Here is a 19,811-nt window from a genome sequence, read left to right on the forward strand (position 1 = left end):
TACTAAACTATAGCATTGCAAGAGCGAATCCAAACTTCGATCAATTCAAGTCGCATATTGGTAATTAGCCTAATGCGACACCATTGAAAAAACAAAATAATTCTCTGAACCCAGTTAACACTTGAGAAGGATATAAAATACACACAAATCAATCTACGGAAGCTTAATGCTGTCGTTAGCACGTTCTCCTCGTGGCTGTGGGAGTTGAACTGGAGCACTGTTCTCCAAGGTCTAATCGGATCGAGCTGCTTCGTGTGGAGCTGTAATATCCGCTTTATGAATAATGTTAGGTTTTTTCTTTTCGATTTCGCAACTCGACCTCGTTTGCGCTGCGGCAAAACCCATAATCAGGAATACATAGTTTCGAGCACATCTGAAAAATATGACTTTTTTCTCGTTTATTTGCGACCACAAAAAGGCGCGCAAGTAAAGTACCTTATTGAAAATATGCGAAGGACCATTAGACTGTTTTTTTTGCTGTTACTATTTTTGTGATCAGGTTGGAGTTATTTCCCTCGTGGGCAACGTTTACGGTCGCCGTACCGTGGTTTTCTATGTACGTATCTAATTTATCAAACGGTGCGAGCTGCTAAGTATTTTCACATTGTTTAGTCAAGCGAATTTTCTTTCGTGGCATCACAATTTGGTTTGGTTCCCTTCGGCTACGCCGGGGCACGAAAGCCGCACGTGTTCATGGCGGACTGGCATGCTTATTGATTCTCTGGGGTCCTTGATGATGCAAAAGCGCCGCGCCTCGTTTCTGTGCGTCGTCTGTTGTCTGCCTTAGCAGCTTGCTCGGGAAGGAATTGTGGGCAGATAAAATGTGATTCATGTTCACGCTCCCGGCTGGCACATTCGCTTTTAATAAGAATGCTTCGTGAGCTTTGTGCACACAATCAGTCAGTCTGCTGGATTGCCAGTGGGTGAAAATGCCGCCGTCCACTACCGACAAAGACTAGTCCAAGATACCGAAAGGCGGCATAAAAAAGAAATTTCAAAGCCTCTCACAAGATGTTTCATCAAGACGTTTGAGTTGTGTATCTCTATTAAGGCCGTTCACAAGGGGTGGTTGCACGAGTTTAATCGCCTCCTTTGAAAATTTCAGTTCAAAGCAAATAAAAAGCCTTTTGAATTTGTCCGCTTAATTCCGTTAAATGATAATTCTATTTACACTGCTGTTCTTTTTTTGCTGAAATTTAAATAGTATCCACTTATTATATATTGTCATTTTTTCTGATAGTAACAGGTGGCAACTAAAAAACTGGAATGGATCAAGAAAAAAACTACAAAGAAGTACAGTTGTTATACAAAGAGTTGTCCTTAGTCTTCAAGCTTAGACTAACGAATATTAGCATATAGCCACATATAGCTTAGTCTTTCTGGTATGACATGACCGCTGGACGGCTCTGGAACATCGATTTTTTTAATGCTGCTTCTGATCCTGCTTATGAGTTGCTTCGTGTTTACAATCACCTTTATATACAATGGAGCTATGACAGTTTTCGAAACATTTTCACGCTTAAAATGTTCGACCGTGTACTTTTAACATGATCTTTGTTCGCTTGAAAAAAATGTACAAGCGCGCTGTAGTACTTCCTGTTTCAACGGCATGTTGTAAGCAATGTTGGAGTGAAAATGTGTGTGCGACAATTCTAAGGATTCATTCTAACGATTCATTCACATAAAGTCATATCTCTGTGAAAGCATCATTATTCTCATAGAAAAATATTGAAGTCATTCCATTTTTCTAGTTGCCATCCGTTAATCCACGAAACATAAGTCAATGGATTTTAGACGTAGGAGATGTTCTAGGACGCTTTGATCAAGACGATCAGATGAAAAATAAAGCCAATTGTGCCCCAATAACATGTAACACCCAGGAGGAGAATTGGAAAATATCAAGGATGTTTTAAAAATCTTTCATGCGGATAAGCGAGATCTTACACCTTGCGATAGATTACCAGATGAAATCAATCGCCAGGAATTGTAGAAAGTATCGATCACTGGTAGATAGTAAGTTTGTATTCGCGACGCTTATGTGTTGTATTTGTAGTTTTCGACCTCTAGAAATGACTGTTGATTGATTGGGAAAATTCCGAGATTATTTGGTCACAAAATTGGAAAAGGTTCGTCGCTTTAATGGCGTTGAAGTCATTTTTTTTGTTTGCATGATTGCATATTCATAGAAGTTAAAATACTAAGTTAATACCATATTCTACGTTATTACGATATCTGTATGTCTCCATAAGTCAGTACCCAATTTTCAAAACGACTTATCTGCTTTTGTAAACAAAGATTCCAACGTCGATTTGACGAATCTGATTTCGCTCCGACGCATACCAACACCTTCAACAGGTAGCAGAAATCTTCCCGTACAAGTTGATGGTGGTGGTTTGCGTGGGAGTGCTCTCAGATTCGCCAAATCGACGCTTGAATCTTTGGTTTTAAAGGCAGATAAGTCGTTTTGAAAATTTGGCTTTGAAGTGTTTTTCAGGCAAAAAATTGGTCTCCCAGGGGAAACGGTAGGTAGCGATGTTGAAAACTGTTCAGCAGCATAATAGCATATGGAGACGCATGGTACTTCTGTGCAATGACTCGGCTTGAGATTGAACTTTTTATGCAATTTTCACCTAATCTGTTAAATTAAATAAAATGTACAAGTGTGTGCATTACTTTTGTATGGCAACTTGTATTAAGGGAAACCTGAATCTAATTACTTGTTGGGAAGCACACATGTTCTTGGTTAACATATCGAATAGTGCGATCAAGAAACCATGGGAATCATGATTTCAAATATCTGATTCCTGGACCGCTTCTAAGCGATACTCATAATCATTCCACGGTTTTCTTATCCAACTCATCTGGTTTCCTGTAGGTTGCTAGTTTGTTATGTTCCTAACGATGCTCATTTTTTTTGCAGGGTCGGATAGAGTACGGATGCTGTCATAGAGAATGAACAAATTTTCGAGTTACTATCTTCAATGAGAGTAAAGTTTACAGATTCAGAAGTATCTCATAAGAAAAATCGAGTTCATGCAAGTCCCTAGAGACCTTATTGCTCTAGAGTTCAGTTAAATTGATCTAACAGGTTTCAAACCGAAATCAACCCAGCATATCCATACAAGTCCCTTGAGCCCGTGCGTAATATGTATAGTTTAAATTAGTGGTCGATCCTAGACCATTGCAGGAACTGGCGGAACCTTCGGATGAAGGTGGCCTCGACGAGTGATAGCTCAACCTCGGAAGAAAATTATTTCGATAACTCTTTGGCCTTGAAAAAGACCGTTTGGATTTCGGCTGGCTTGGAGAAGGGAAAAACAACACGATTTCAAAATGTTCCGCGATGTTTATTGCACAAAAGTGTGGACTGTAATGACAATTTCTGCTTAGGGCATCTATATTTATAGCTGAATTCCTTCTCTTCCGGTTTTCATCTGGACGGTGATTGGTTGCCGCTCTAGGATTGGCGCGAACCAATCAGCGCACTGCTGTCAGCGACGCCGTCACAATGCTGTGTTGCCGTTGTTGTGGAGGAAAACTTCGTTTCAGACCATCGCCGGCCGGCGAACGCAGCTGCCATACACCACACACACACATTTGCACTTTGGATTTGATGTTCACAAAGAGGTTTGGGAATATGGGCTTTGATGGATGATAAAAAAAATATATTCGCAATGTTGGTTGCGAACATTCACCCCCCGGGTAAAGCTCAGAAACGTTGTTGGATTGTGGGTTTTTGACTCGAATGGAAATGGGGCCATTAAGATACTGGATGACGATATAGACCGGTGGAGTTTTATATCGCAGTTGCTGTAGATGTTTCCGACGAGACAAACGGTAACCCGGGATATCTTCCAAGGTAGGCCCAGGGATGAGAGCCATTAGACGGATAACTCCAATGAAACAATACTCCTTGTAGGTCAATGCAGCATTGCATATAATCTTCTTCAGGTGCGTCTTGGTGCCCTTTCCCACGGTTTCCCAGAGCCTTGCCTTCGTACTCTTAGCGATAAACAGTGACGAGCTCCCGATCCTCAATGTTTGTCCTTGTAGTCGAATGAAGATTGCTGCAGTGAAATTAACTCTTGATTTGCCAGCAAGAATTTCAGGGTTAACACTTCCTTCTTGTAAATGGCCCATTGGTAGGTGAAGCGATCGTTGGTTAATGCGGAAGGAAACGAGAGACTTTGTAATGTGATTCTTATCGAGTTGCACCACGCTGTATTTGACATCATAGAGAAATTGGGAATTATGTATGAAATCACCAACATGTAGAAGGTCGTCGGAGCTGATGGAAATAAGCCAATGTAAAATTTCTCCAGATTTCAAGGCTTGTTTGTCGTTTGGTTCAAGTTTTTGAACGTAACCGACAATTTGCTGAGGTTGTTGGAAGCATATTACATTGGTCATGAAAGGAGACGTATCTGAATAAGCAACTGGTGTTGCGATCCGAGCTGGTTTACATTCTGACAATTCCTCGTCTGTAACGGCATCGGGTTTATTCATCTGGTTCTTATCATTGCATAGGAAAGTGGGTTTAACCTGCTGCATCGCATCGTTAGTTAGTACTGGAGAGGGTTCAACAATGTCTAGGGACCTGATCTTTCCCATAGATACAGCTAATGGCTCTAGGACAACAGCATGGCATAGCTGCTGATCAGGTGGGGTTTCGTCATCAACAGCACCAGCGATAACCCATCCTAGGCGAGTTTCCTGGAGAACGGGAAGTTCTTCTGAGATTTTCAGCTGACTAGGCAGAAGGAGCTTAAAAAATAGCTTAATTCCAATCAAAAGGTCTATTTCCCCGGGAGTGTGGAATGCTGGGTCGGCGAGTGGTAGTCCAGATGGAAGAAGCCATGATTGAGTATCAAACTTACGGGATGGCATCATACCTGTGATTTGATCGGTTACGAGACAATCCAACTGTGCTTGGAAATCAGAATGTTTCGAACTAATCTGTACCTTGACCATTTCTGAAAGAGTGTTTTTCCTTGCATTGGCTCCAACAATTTCGACCTTGGCAGGAACGCGTGGGAGATTCAACACATTGATCAACCTTTTCGTCACCAAGTGCGGCTGGGACCCACAATCCAAAAAAGCACGGCATGCGTGAAATTTACCGTTGCTATCCAAAATATTTACAACAGCGGTCATCAAAAGACTGTTGTCAAAATGGGGAGCTTCGCTTACTGAGCAAGTAGTAGTTACAGGGAAATTCTGGTTCACATCAAGAGCTTGGGCGGTTGCCGGAGGAATATTAAGGGGTTGTGCATTTACCTGTGGTGGGTTTTCAAAGTGCAATAGTGTGTGGTGCTTACCTTGACACTTCTGGCAGGTGCGCGGGGAACTACAGGAACTACTCGGATGACCTTTTCGCAAACAGTTGTAGCACAGCCTCAGCTCTCGAACCTTTGCATGACGTTCAGGAATGGACATTGCACGGAAGAACTCGCACTTGAAGTTGGGATGTTCACCTTGACACAGTTCGCAGGTTGCATCGGAACTTCCAATGATAGTATACATTTTTGCTTGGGAATTTCTCACCGGGTTGGCAGGATTCTTTATTGGAACGGTTGGTCGCACGTTGATCGGACATTTCGATGATTCTTCGCAGCGTTCGAGGATGGCACACCGCTTCTTGAGAAAGGTTATGGTGTCATCGTAGGTTGGTATCGCCTTGTGTGGAATGGTTGCTTCCCACTCTTTTCGAATATCCTTGTCCAGGGCTCCGGACACGAGGTTGACAACAAATCTTTCGGAGATTCCATCCAGCTCATCTTCGATCAGAACCAACCCATCGATGTGTCTTGTCACTTCATCGATAAGCTCTCGTAGCTCCTTCGGGTTTTCTCGGCTCATCCGCCGGAGGTTCAGCAGCCCTTGGATGTGGGTATCCACGATTACCCGTTTATTCTCGAATCGATCCTCGAGAATTTCCCATGCGTGTGAGTAGTTGTTGTCGTTTAGGGTGCGAGCGTCGATTATACCCGAAGCCGCTCCAACTAATGATCGTTCCAGATGGTACAATTTGATGCAATCCGAGTCGGTGGAGCATCGCATCACGTCAGAAAACATAGCCTTGAAGCGAGGCCAGTTCTCTGGTTTCCCATCGAAGGTCGGAATCGGTGCCCTCAATGGCTGCTGTTGAACGATGATTCGGGGATTTTCAGTAGTTGGCTGGTGTTGGCCAACGGGAACAAAACGAGATGCTTGGGCTGCTCGTTCGACAAGAACACACGTCTCGTTGTAGTGGGTTTCAAAAACAAGGTATCCCTGGTCCTGCTCTTCGACTCTCTCAGGGAGGGCACGCTACCATGACCTGGTGATGGAGTGCCAAATACTCTTGGAAATGATTTTCCAGGTTTCGAGACAACACTTTCAGCTGAGCGGCATCATACTGTGCACCAGTCGCATCAGCCTCTTCGATCGCCTTTCGAATGCGAGTAACCTTTGCCTTTGCTTGGCCACGTAAGTGGATTATTGATTTCAGGTCCGGCATTTTCACTTTTTCACTCACTTTTACTGGCGTGTGCTCCATAGGCATCGAAAAATAGTTCACAATACGCCTTTACTTTCGTTAGTCAAACACAAACACGACCGGACAAGTTCACTCAAATGTTCTAGAACTTTCCGGTATCAATCGCCTTCAGTTTAAGAGAGTTCACTTCACTGCTGTTTTCTTCGGACACGTCTGTGTCGCTATTAGCACTCGCGACGGTGACCACGGTGACGCGAACTATTAACGGATTCACTTCGTAGAACACCGGAACTGGAAACAAACTTTCCGCGACGCCTTCTCATATATGCCGAAGAAAATTATTTCAATTAACTCAGTTTCGAAGTTGAGCTAATCACGGCTGGAATCCTGTAGTGGCTCGGATGAGCGGAACTGGACCAATCGGCTGATTGTCCACCACTGTCGCCGGGAGCGACGGAAAAGCAAGCTCGGATGAGCGGAACTGGACCAATCGGTTGATTGTCCACCACTGTCGCCGGGAGCGACGGAAAAGCAAGCTCGGATGAGCGGAATTGGACCAATCGGCTGATAGTCCACCACTGTCGCCGGGAGCGACGGAAAAGCACCACGGTTGTGGTCTCCTATCCGGTTCGTTTGGACCAAAAAATGGTCGATCCTAGACCATTGCAGGAACTGGCGGAACCTTCGGATGAAGGTGGCCTCGACGAGTGATAGCTCAACCTCGGAAGAAAATTATTTCGGTAACTCTTTGGCCTTGAAAAAGACCGTTTGGATTTCGGCTGGCTTGGAGAAGGGAAAAACAACACGATTTCAAAATGTTCCGCGATGTTTATTGCACAAAAGTGTGGACTGTAATGACAATTTCTGCTTAGGGCATCTATATTTATAGCTGAATTCCTTCTCTTCCGGTTTTCATCTGGACGGTGATTGGTTGCCGCTCTAGGATTGGCGCGAACCAATCAGCGCACTGCTGTCAGCGACGCCGTCACAATGCTGTGTTGCCGTTGTTGTGGAGGAAAACTTCGCCTAGACCATCGCCGGCCGGCGAACGCAGCTGCCATACACCACACACACACATTTGCACTTTGGATTTGATGTTCACAAAGAGGTTTGGGAATATGGGCTTTGATGGATGATAAAAAAAATATATTCGCAATGTTGGTTGCGAACAATTAGTTTAATGCAAATGATCTAGGTTCCAGATCAGTTGATAAATCTAGGTATAGATCAATTGGCTTACCAGATCAACCACCCCTTGTATCAAACCGAAATCAATCCAGCGTACCGAAGTCCTCAGAGCCCTTGTGTATTATATGCAGTTCAAACAAGTTCAATGCAGATGTTCTAGGTTCTCCAAAATGTTGTTCTGGAGTACCATTTAATTGGCCTACCAGATCAACTGTTATCAAACTGAAGTCAACCCAGCGTATCGATACAAGTCCTCAGAGCCTTTGCGTGTTATATGCAGTTCAAATTAGTTCAATGCAGATTTTCTAGGTTCTCCAAATTGTTGTGGAGTACAGATCAATTGGTCTACCAGATCAACCGCAGTTGGTATCAAACCGAAATCAACCAAGCATGCCCATACAAGTCCCCAGAGCTCTTGCGTTTTATATGCAGTCCAAAGTAGTTCAATGCAGATGTTTCTGCAAATTATTCTGGAGTACAGATCGATTAGTATACCAGTTAAACCACCACTTGTATCAAACCGAAATCAACCCCTTCTATATTATACGCAGTTCAAACAAGTTCAATGCAGATGTTCTAGGTTCTCCAAATTGATCTGGAGTACAGATCAGCTGATGTACCAGATCAACCGCAGTTGGTATCAAACCGAAATCAAGCCAGCATGCCCATATATAACACTTATAATACGCAAGAGCTCGATATCTTAGCTACTTAAATACGCACTGCACAACGCTTGCTCGAAGGCTACTCCGAAAAAACACGCACTGAACTGATTAGCTTTATTACCGCCGCGCAATGCAGAACACAATATTTCGGCAGATCACGCGATCGTTCTGCTATCCTAAAACCCGGTTGTTAGGTCGAAAACTAATTAACCGATTAAGACATTTGGGTGAAGAAGCCATTTTGGCCAAACAAGTGATACGACCGAGAATACGACCAAAATGGTTTGCGGAATGGGTCTTATCGTATCTTGCTGGCCGACAAGCGTTTGTGGCTGTCAAAAACACACATTCTCAGATCATAGGCATATCTTCTGGAGTATCTCAAGGATGCGTTCTAGATCCACATCTTTTCAATACCTTTATTAACGACCGTGTTATTTACTCCCAAATGAAATGTGAAGATCTGCAGCTTGATATCGATAAAATGCTAATGTGGTGCAACATAAACGCCAGTGAATCGCCAGTACACAGTGGAAACAAGTCCATTGAACAGAGTGCAGTCTGCTACCTTGGAGTGACTGATGATCGGGATTGAATTCTAAAGAGAAAGAGCAAGTCTCTCATTTATCATCTCTGTAAACATATACGATATGTAGCATACGGCTAGAAACTTTTTTCGCAAGCTGTCATGATAAAGAACTGATTCGGGAAGCTATACCCCATGATAAATTTCTTTTAGAAAGCTATAAATGTGGGGAGTACTGGCTCGGATGATGCATTTCAACTTGTTCTACACACCTGTGCAGTAACCAACACGAAAGGAGCGAAAACAAAGCGAAAATCACCATTTTTCTGTGGGGGCTGCCTATCTGATTCTGTTTTTTTCGCACTTAAATACAAGCTTGACAAATTTGTTATCATGGCTTGTTATGATTCGGAATTGTTTTTGCCTCTCTTTTATCGTTGTTCGTTATCTATTGAGAGCGATTTCTGCAAACCCTGCTGATGATTCAAAGCTCAGATTCAATGAACATATTGAAATCATGACGGCAAGAGTATCGGCCACGTTAGGACTCATCCAACGTCATGACTTCTGTTTCACTGACATCTATTACTTGAACACACTATACTGTTCACTAGTACGCAGCACTCTCGAATATGCGGCTTGGTTTGGTCCGGTTTGGTCCCCATATCAGCTTACATACATTCTTACTATCGAACGAGTGCAGAAGAAGTCTATAAGGTTTGCACTGCAGAAACTACCATGGAGAAACCCAACCAATCTACTTACCAGGATAGATGTCATCTGATTAAATGTCAGGTACTCATCTTCTTCTATGGCTCTACACTCCACCTGGAACATGGCCTGCTTTTCAACTTAGTGTTCTATTAGCATTTTCACAGTTATTGATTGAAAGCTTTCTATGCACGCCAATGCATGAGTATGTATTTTATGTGATAAGTACAATGGATACATTATGCCCAGGGAGTCAATAATGTTTCCCACCTGAAAACATCCTGGACCTGGTCGAGAATCGAATTCACCATCTGCGGGTTGGCAATGCTACGCCTTTGCACGCAAGGCTAACTGCAGACCCAGTTACTCAACGGAATCATTTATTGTCCATCTACAACAGATCCCAATTAACGTTCATTCACGACGACTTCGCCATTCACCGTTCTTAACCCTTCCACTCCACAAAACTAACTATGGCTTTTACAACCCATTCGATTCTTGTTTGCGATGTTGCTGATGTGTTCGATTTTTATATGTCGAAATCCACGTTTGTAAATAGAATTAAGCAATTCGATTAGCCTTTTTTATCTAAGATTAAAAGTCTGTACGAATTATTCGAAAATGGTGGTAGGTGAAGTAATTCAAGCCCTCGAACCAGTTCAAGCTACTGTGAAACTACTCTGCCGTGAGTTTTGCACTCTATATTACGCCAACATGGCACTCCAATCTATGTTAGAGAAATTGTCAAATCAAGCCACAGAAATTGCCAATTGTTGTCATAGAACAAATTCAATAGAGACAATCCGAATACGTCGAATATTTTATTTTTTTGAACAATCTTGCCGCGAAGAAACGATTTTGGCATTTTCTTCAAGACGAATTCAAGTGGACGATATTTTGGTTTAGCGGTTAAAGAACAAATAGTGAAGAGACTGCAGCATAAGCATATGCGGTATTTCGAAAAAAATTATTTCAGGTGGTTCGAAACGAAATTCCGCGAAATTTCGCGGAATTTGAGCATGTCGAAATCTGATTTTTTGATTTCGTTTCGTTTCGAAAAATTACAAAAAATTCGCTAGAAAAAACTAGCTTCTAGAAATTTAACGGAATTCCGCGGAATTCCGAAACTTTAACTTAAACCATACTTTATATTATCAAAAATTTTGGCTGCGCCACTGAACAAAATCATAAAGCTGTTTTTAAAACTTTAGGTTATACAAATTTTTCTATTAACGCTTACTACCTACAAATCTACCTCGCGTAGAAGAAGTTTGTTTTACCAGTGTGCAATAGGTCATGTTGATGCTGATCACGGCAGCTAGTGTGGGAGAACGCGAAGTGATAAAACTAATGTCTGCATCGGAGAGCACAACATTACTTAGTGCGGAATCGATCGTGTTGTAGAAGTTTATTAAACGAAGCACATTGATCTTGCGTTGGATTGATTTGAAACACAGTTTTTCTTGATTTCAAAATAACTTCGTTTACATTAAACATTCAATCGTTTACCAAAGTGGCTTCACATGAATTACCTTCGCAACTAACCAACGATTCCTTTCTCGTAGCGCTCACCGAGATGCAGAGTATTCCTCGGTCTCTTATAGCAATGAATGTTAAACTAATTTTTCTCTCCTAATCCTAAATTGACTCCGAAGCAAATATAACTTTTTTGTATCCCAAAAAGATTATTTAATTGGTGAGCTGTGCATATTTGCTGTTTCTCGGCCAATCATGATTAGCGACTACGATGTGGACACTGTCGAATATGTCATTTAACTGGACAAACCATGAGGCTGAAAGTCATTTTGATGAAATATCATTTGGCTGAAATTGAAACGAGCTCGGTGGTCTAGTGGCTACCGCTTCTGCCTTATAAGCATGGGGTCGTGGGTTCAATGCCAGGCTCGTCCCTTTCCTACTTTGAATTTCTATCTTAGTTCTTTCTGTGTTTCACGTTCTACCAAAAACGATTCCTACCTTCGATAACCTTCTTCACAATCCCAAAACCTTCCGTGGCTCCTATGAGAGGTCGCAGAGTTCTCATCATCTTTCCTAAGTAGGTGTCCAACTAACCATCCTTCCCCTTCCTCAGCATTCGCAAGGACGTGGCCAGGACAGATCTCGACTATTGGAGAGTGCATTGCTTCCATCTAAGAGGTAATGATTAGTCCCAAATCATTACCTGAGGTAACGGATGAAATTGATGCTTCTCTCGTACAATAGTCTTGGCTTGTACCACCTACGAATTTGTGCGAACTGCTCAATGCTAATATCATTTGGCTGAAATTGACATACGTCAGCACTAATTATTTTGCCGAAGAAGTCATTTGCCGAATATGCTATTTGGCATAAAGAACCATTTAGCCTAACAGGTCGACATTTTTGGTCATATGTCACGTTTCGTTCAAACGTTCAATTCAGCCAAGGGGTATTCGAACAAATTGCCTTCCGCCGAATGACTTTCAGTCAAACGACGGGAAGAACTGTTTGGCCAAAAGATGTTTAGCCGAATTTGTCATTTGGCCGAACGAACCATTAGACCGAAACTCATCTGGCCAAAAATGTAATTTGGCAAACATGGACAACTGTTAATTTTATCATAAAAGTGATTTGGCCATAAAGGTTGTTTGGCCGAAAATGTCGTTCGGCAGAAACGGCCATTTGGCTGATATGGGCATGCGGTAGAAAGGACCACTGTCATAACTGATTAGAAACGACTATTTGACTCTGGCCGACGAAGGAGAGAGACCCTCCGCAATCGGCGACATTCGCCTCCTCTACGATATCTCACGACGCTTAAGCGGGGCGAAGATGAATGCAACGATGCCTGTGAAAGACGCGAATGATCAGTTATTGACCGACCCAACTGATCAGCTGAAACGCTGGTTCGAGCACTACGAATATTTTTTTCAAATGCCAGCTAGGCCATCACCACCTCGGTATGATCTGCCTAGGATCCGACGTATAACACGCGTCAATACCGAAGCTCCATCACTGCTAGAGATTCAAACAGCCATCCAAAGCATGAAATCGAACAAAGCCCCAGAGGTCGATCGCATATCAGCCGAGATGCTCAAAGCTGACCCCATGACATTTGCTCAACTACTGCATCGTTTATTTCGTAATATCTGGGACACCGCAACTTTCCCGGTCAGTTGGATGCAAGGTATCTTAGTGAAGGTGCTCATTGACTACGAAAAAGCTTTCAACCGTCTCAATCACGAGAATATGTTGGGCGCTCTGAGACGCAAGGGGGTTCCTGAGAAAATCATCGGACATGTTGAAAGCTTCCAATATCTTGGTAGCCAAATGGCATCAGACGGCGGTATCAAGATCGACATATGCGCACAAACCAAGAAAGCAAGGGCTGCCTTTGCGAGTTTAAGAAATATCTGGAAAAAACAGGCAGATAAGTGAACGCACCAAAATACGAATTTTCAACTCTAACGTGAAATCTGTGCTGTTATACGCTAGCGAAACATGGTGTGTATCAGTGGAGAACACTCAACGGCTGCAGGTGTTCATCAACAGATGCCTGCGGTATATAATTCGGGTCTGGTGGCCTCACAACTGGATCTCAAACAACGAGCTTCATCGTCGTTGTCACCAGTGGCCGATAGCAACAGAAATTCGGGATCGAAATCGAAAGTGGGGCTGGGTCGGCCACACTCTACGTAGGGGCGGAAACGAAATCTGTAAACAAGCATTAGACTGGAACCCAGCGGGACATCGCAGCAGAGGCAGACCCAGAGGCTCTTGGCGGCGAAGGCTCAATAAAGAAATCAAAGAAGTCGTCTGAAATCTAACCTGGCAACAGGTTAAAGCGATAGCTGGGCACCGCTCAGGATGGAGATCTTTCAAGTCGGCCCTTTGCATCACCGGAGCTGTACAGGATTCATAAGTAGGTAAGTAAATATTTGACTGAAAATGTTATGTAAGAGACATTTTGGTCAAAATTGAGTTGACGACAGTAAACAATGCTTTGGTTCTAGATCTTTGCGGCAATATGTTGATATAGTTTGTACGTTGTTCATAAGAAATGTTTAAATTCACGGAAAATTAGTACTTTTTTGAGCTTCCATACAATTTGTATGAAACGAAAATTTTTTGAAAAACATTGCACTTATTTTTCTCAAAACTAGCGTTTAACTCTTTCAAATGATTCTTCATCTTTTTGAGCAATTTCACTTTCGAGCACGGGAGCTCCAAACATTTCCGGTGGAATTCTCGTAGAATCTTTCTTGAAAATTGGAACTCGAAGAAATGAACCAATCAATAAGCAAAAACTACCGCTATGAAATGAACAGATCGCGCCACCGTAGACATGTTCTGTCAAACACACACGAATAGAAATATGCGTATACAGTGTCGCCGTTGTTTTGATGCGGTGAGTGCAAGATGAGTTACCTTGATTGATCCATTAATATGAATGTTCTTGGGCAGTCTTCAAGGTGCAGCGCCGCGCAGATGTTTATCCATGCTGCCGCACTCGAATGAACATTCGCTTCGGGCTCGAACGTGCACTCGAAAAAATGAACATGAACGCGAGCGTAGGCTGGATGCTCATGTTTTGCACCGCCCTCACAGCGGCGCTCGAACATTGATGTTTTCAGCGCGGCTGTGAGCGCCGCTTCGAGCACGGACAAAACATCGGTTATAATCAACAGACAATGCTTGGTTAGCTTGGCTTAGCATTTTGATGTTAAAACTCTAGTTTTAATATAATTGAATTTCAAAAGTTCGATGATACTTTGTTCGTAAAAGTAAAAAAGAACTTAGAACTATGCGAGTAGATATTCGAAATATTCTCAATGACAGAGTGAAAGGACATTCTACGAAAAACATAAGCATAAGAAAAGTCCAACCCCGTACTTGTAACCGTTTTTAATTAAATAGCCTTTAGACTTGTTGAGAAGAGTTTTGAAAATTCATTCGGTTGCTCCCCTGTGCAATTTTTTTATAAATATTTTCTGTACACTTCTTCTTCTTCGACTTTGAAAAAGGTGGGTTAGCACCATGTGAGGTTGGTGTCTTGGCTAATGCGAGAAAGGCAGTATCACTACTCGGTCAAATTGGGTTTTTGTTATAAGTTTTAGAAATAATGAACTATTATGACAAGGTCCCGCTATTTAAACTCTTCACAGAGAGTTATCGCATTAATAGCGCGCCTCTTATCAATCACAACTTACTCCCTTTATGAAAAAAGCAAAACGGTAATAATGTTATTTGGTCATGCATAGGAGCCCTAGCCACATCCTTGTCTTGCTTTCAGAATACCACTAGTAAAACGTTGAAAACCCGGATTTTCTCTATCTATCTACAAGACCATTTCAATCTAAAGAATTTGTTGAGTAACAAATATTACTTTGTGTTCCTCGAACTACCATTTCTTACTGGTACGTGAAAAGTTAGTACGTATTTAAAACCCTAACTCGATCTTTTTCCAGCAGTCAGTTCAGCATAGGACAATGTCTCCAAGGTTTTTTAACTAATTGCAAGAAAAGTTGAATCATTTGTTTGAGAAACTGCATATATCCATTTTACACAATTTCGAAAAAACAACAAAAAAAAGGTTTTTATCAAATTGGCACCGAGTCTTTCGATTCCTTCGATACAGATCAATAGGTTTTGGCAAAACTCAACAGCCTGGGGTACTTCCAGTGCATAAACTGTAGTCAATACTGTAGTCAATAATATCAATACAAATATTTTTTTTCGTGTTTTTGACCAGAATACGTATTTTTGGACAGGGATTCAGGATATAGAAAAATCTCATTTTGGCCAAAAATGTTACAAATGCAGTTTCTCAAACAAACGGTTCAGTTGTTTCTGCTGCATACAGTTTAGCCTCAAACGAGGGGAATTTGAATCTTTCTATCATCTGCAGGGTAAAGTTAATTTTGTTATACTTCAGTAACTGCTGTTGGTATAGAGGAATAAATACGATGAATCCTTGAATTACCACGCCCTAGCTCAAAAAATTTGGCTAGGGCTCGGTTTTGTAGATCTAACACCGTAAAACACTACGCAAAAGTGATCTACCCAGCTTTACGGGAAAGAATTTTGTTCAGAAACCTCCAGTGAATAAATTTGGACGTTCTGAATGAATATTAAGCTGCGAAACGGTAATGGGGGGCTGGGGGCGGTTGGGGTGTAATAATGATGATGTATAAATGATATTTTCTTTAAAAAGATCAACAATTCAACCTATCGAACTCCGAAGATGAGGACGAATTGAAGCAGAAAGCTCAGTGTAATACACAAATGTATAGTTCCAAATGAATCATTTGTTTGAGAAACTGCATAAGTCCAATTTACACTATTTCGAGAAAACAACAAAAAACTGTTTTTCAACAAATTTGCACCGAATCTTTCGATTTCTTCGATGCAGATCAATTGTTTTTGGCAAAACTCAATACCCTGGGGCACTTTCAGTGCAAAAAATGTAAACAGTACTCCACAATTGCTCGTCAAAGTACGTGGACATATGTAGTTTCTCAAACAAACGAAATTTTTTCATACATTCCTGAACAAAAATTTTTTTTCGTATTTTTTGCCAGAATATGTATTTTTGGTCGAGGATTCAGAATATATAAAAATCTCATTTTGGCCAAAAATGTTACATATGCAGTTTCTCAAACAAACGGTTCAAATATAGTCAGGCCCTTTCAAAGCGACCGTGTGCCGCTGAAAGCGCACTAGCCTAGTCCTGGAGTGGAAGGAATTTAATCAAACCTACATGAGCGTCTGTTTCCTATGTTAGGGCGGCTCGAAACAGCGTCTGAAGCGTAGCGGGCGGCTAAACAATGAATGCGGTGTCCCGTCAGCTATTCCTAAGATTGCAATCTAATCACGTGGCTAGGTATCGTAGCGTTGGTAAGGCGGCATACCAAAACCAACAATCAATCCCAAAAAAATGTAATCCAAAATACAGGACGTGTTGATTTCGCGTGTTATTTTCGTGTTTGATTGGCAGTGGAAAATAATACCATCCAGCACTACGCAACACAAAAGTAATTTGAATTATACTCCAACGATCTGTTTCCAAAAACTGTAAGAAAGGGGTAAAAATCTATTATGAAAAGACAACAACTTTTGCTTTCTCTTTTCAGTTAGCATAACAGAGATAATTGAAAATAAATTTTAACTAGTTGTAAGTAGTTGATCACTCCACTATACGTCTAAAAAACTACGATCTATGAAAACGCTTCTGTCGCTAAGGCATAATATGCCTGTAGTAAATGTTGTGACACAAATGTTTCCCAAAAAAATGCTAAAAGTTAAATTGATCATCAAACTTCACGCCCAGCGCAAAATTATCAGCAATTCTAGGTGAATGACTCTTTCTTCGCCGCCTTTGGAGAATTCGCCATTAAAGTGTGTTTTCGCGTCATCAGTGCCTCGGGGTTATTTGGCTCTTTTGCGAGTTCAAGTTTGCTTTCTTGTCGTTCTCCATTCCGCGTAACATCTTGATGGTCTTTTGCCGAAGTGAAAATCATCTGGCACTGGAGTAGACAGTCGTGTATACAGAACGGCAAGCTCGTTTTGCTGTCATGATTTCTTTGAATTCTACTCCCACCGCAGCTTACTTATTCGGAACGATGCTCGTTGTTATCGTGATGTTTACGGCTGGGGTTAAAGCGATTCTTGGAAGTTATGAGACGGAAGCTTCTGTAGTCTTTAAGGTTTAATTATTCAAATCTTTCGTGTGCATTTCTGATAAACATCCATTTTTGATATATTTTCTACTTCAATATTCCTACTACATATATCACATCTCATGTTCAGCTGAATTTATCAAATATGAAGAGTTATACAATTTACTAACCTGCATAGACTATTTGCGTGTTCCGTAACTAGGCGACTTATGAATTGTTGCTTGAACAGAAAATGCTATGTTCTTCAGTACAACGTTCTAACAGATATAGTTAATAATTTTCTTCGAGCAATTAGGAAACAAATAATGCACTTTGTTTATCTATGCATCCATACACATTTAGCATTTTCATTATTTCACTTTAGATGAATTTCTGCCACGTTTCGCCCCTATTTATCTAAAACAATCCACACTAATCACACTATAATGCATAACTTTGGACAGTTTCTTGCCGCCCATATCTTCTTCGAAACGATCAATCATTTCCTACACGGTTTCACATTTATTGGTCGTCACTTCTGCCAAATGGCGATCAAATATTTTCCTTTCCCTTTATTTTCCTAGTCAAGTACAAACTTTTCCCATCATGCAGCGCGCCACAAACACAGTTCACTTCCTTCCAACCGTCGATAAAAAATACCGGAGAAAATTCCCGATATCACCTGTTTCGTTCTTTTTTTTTCACACCATCCAAAACTTTTTCTTGAACACACCACCGCTAACCGCCAAACTGTGGGTCTCAGATTTGTTAGCAAAAAAGCTCCACGTGTGTTTCATGAAAAACTCATTTTTACCGGAATACGCTTCGCTTGTTTATATTTCGCTCATCTTCTAGTAGATTCCCATGCTTCCAAGGGAGGTAGTTATATTTTACGGTTGCTACTGTCTTCTCTAGTAGAATCAACAAACCCCGACCTACTTATGTAGAAGGAAGACACCGCCGCACGGTTCGAAGTCCAGTATCTCACTGAATCGAGTGTTGGCTTAGGGCAGGAGTTTTATCTTTCAGTATTTCGTGAATCGAGGCCTGGAACTCAGCTCGACGAAACAAATTACTACGAGGGGAATCGATGAGTTTGCGCATTATAGAGAAGCCAAAAAACTGCTCGAAAGGAGAAGCTCAACTTACCTTAAAAGCAGTGAAACAAATAGGTCTGTCATCTCCTGCAGAAGCCGAACAACAAGTGGCAGTTTTTGGAAGGGAACAGGATTACTCTCCGGTTGTCCATTATCCATGGCTTAGAACCAACGATGATGGTGTCCAAATCTCTTTTATTATAGATTTCACCTAAACCTTGCTTACGAAAGGCGTAAACGTTGGTCTGTACAAAGAAAAAATGTTTTTATTTTTATTTTGATGGGTTGTTCATAATCTTCTTCTTAAAATAAAGTTGATACAAAAATGTGAAAACTAAGGCAATTGTGAATAGTTGAATGGTTTCATTTGAATTATATATTCTGTGACAGAATAATTATCATCATCATAATGATTATGAATAACCATTAAATTACTTTTAGACAATGATTACCGATAATAAAAGAAACCTTCTAAGTATGATGAACGATTAACGATCGTGATTAATTATTCACACAGTATATGTTTGATTAATAACTGACGATCAGAGCCGTAGCGTGGACCCAGCGCGCTTGGCGAAACTTTTATTAGGCGCCCCTTACTTTCTTGCAGATGTTCAAAACAAAGAGCGTGCTAAGAGGAGGGAGTTTAAACCTTAGATATTTTTTGCGTGGTGGACCTAATGAATTTTTGCTTTATGAATTCCAGAATCATCTATAACCTGCATATATTCCAATAGGTAGGAAGTAAGGATTAATAAAAGGCCAGAACATTTCTAGAAATTCCATGAAGTTTAACTATATTCTGAAAGATTCAATAAACCTATGCAAGTCAAAAAAAAACTATATTCCAGTAATACGTGGATTCACGACAAAAAAATGAGCTTATTAGGACAAACAAATCCAACTCTCAAGTATGCCGATCGGTAGTTGGATCGCTATCGAACCTAGTCACATCAATGAGAACCCTACTTTGGAGTGGATTGGATGACCTTCGGGATCGCCATTAGCCCTTTATTGAAGAAAAATTCAACTCTAGAGTGGCTTGGTCGGTGGTTTGAAAGAATTACTGATCTTTCAATTAAATTCAACTGTCTAAGACGAGTTTAGTACTCTACATTTAATTCCACTACGTTTTGTTATCTTGAAGATACGTATTTCGACCAACTGGGAGGTCGTCTTCAGTGTCTTGTACTTGACTCGTAAAAGATACTGAAGATGACCTCACAGTTGAGGTCGAAATACGTATCTGTAAAGATAACAAAACGTAGTGGACTTAAATGGAGAGTACTAAACTCGTCTTAGACGGTTGAATACATTCCACTAAAAAGAGCTTAACATATTTTTTCTGGATGAAATTCACTTTTGGAGTGAATTGGAAGATGGTGAGAATAGCGATATGACCGATTCGCATCAAGAACAATACAATCTATTTGATGGTGGCGATTGGAGACTTCAGATCTGATTGCTTCTATGCAACATCCGGTATACCACATGGAAGTCATCTAGGTC

The 19,811-nt window shown here is 41.2% G+C and overlaps 1 protein-coding gene across 3 annotated transcripts in view; it reads right to left on the reverse strand.

Moving 5' to 3' along the window:
* Positions 1 to 18,180, reverse strand: part of LOC134204409 (uncharacterized) — a 122,639-nt gene extending 104,459 nt beyond the window's left edge. For all 3 annotated transcript variants that reach the window (XM_062679232.1, XM_062679230.1, XM_062679231.1), the window contains exon 1: positions 17,397 to 18,180. The gene's annotated coding sequence lies outside the window, so the exon portion shown is untranslated. The remainder of the gene's footprint in view (positions 1 to 17,396) is intronic.
* Positions 18,181 to 19,811: the final 1,631 nt, after the last annotated feature.

This window comes from Armigeres subalbatus, unplaced genomic scaffold, assembly GCF_024139115.2.
Source record: "Armigeres subalbatus isolate Guangzhou_Male unplaced genomic scaffold, GZ_Asu_2 Contig561, whole genome shotgun sequence".
NCBI classification, from domain to species: domain Eukaryota; kingdom Metazoa; phylum Arthropoda; class Insecta; order Diptera; family Culicidae; genus Armigeres; species Armigeres subalbatus.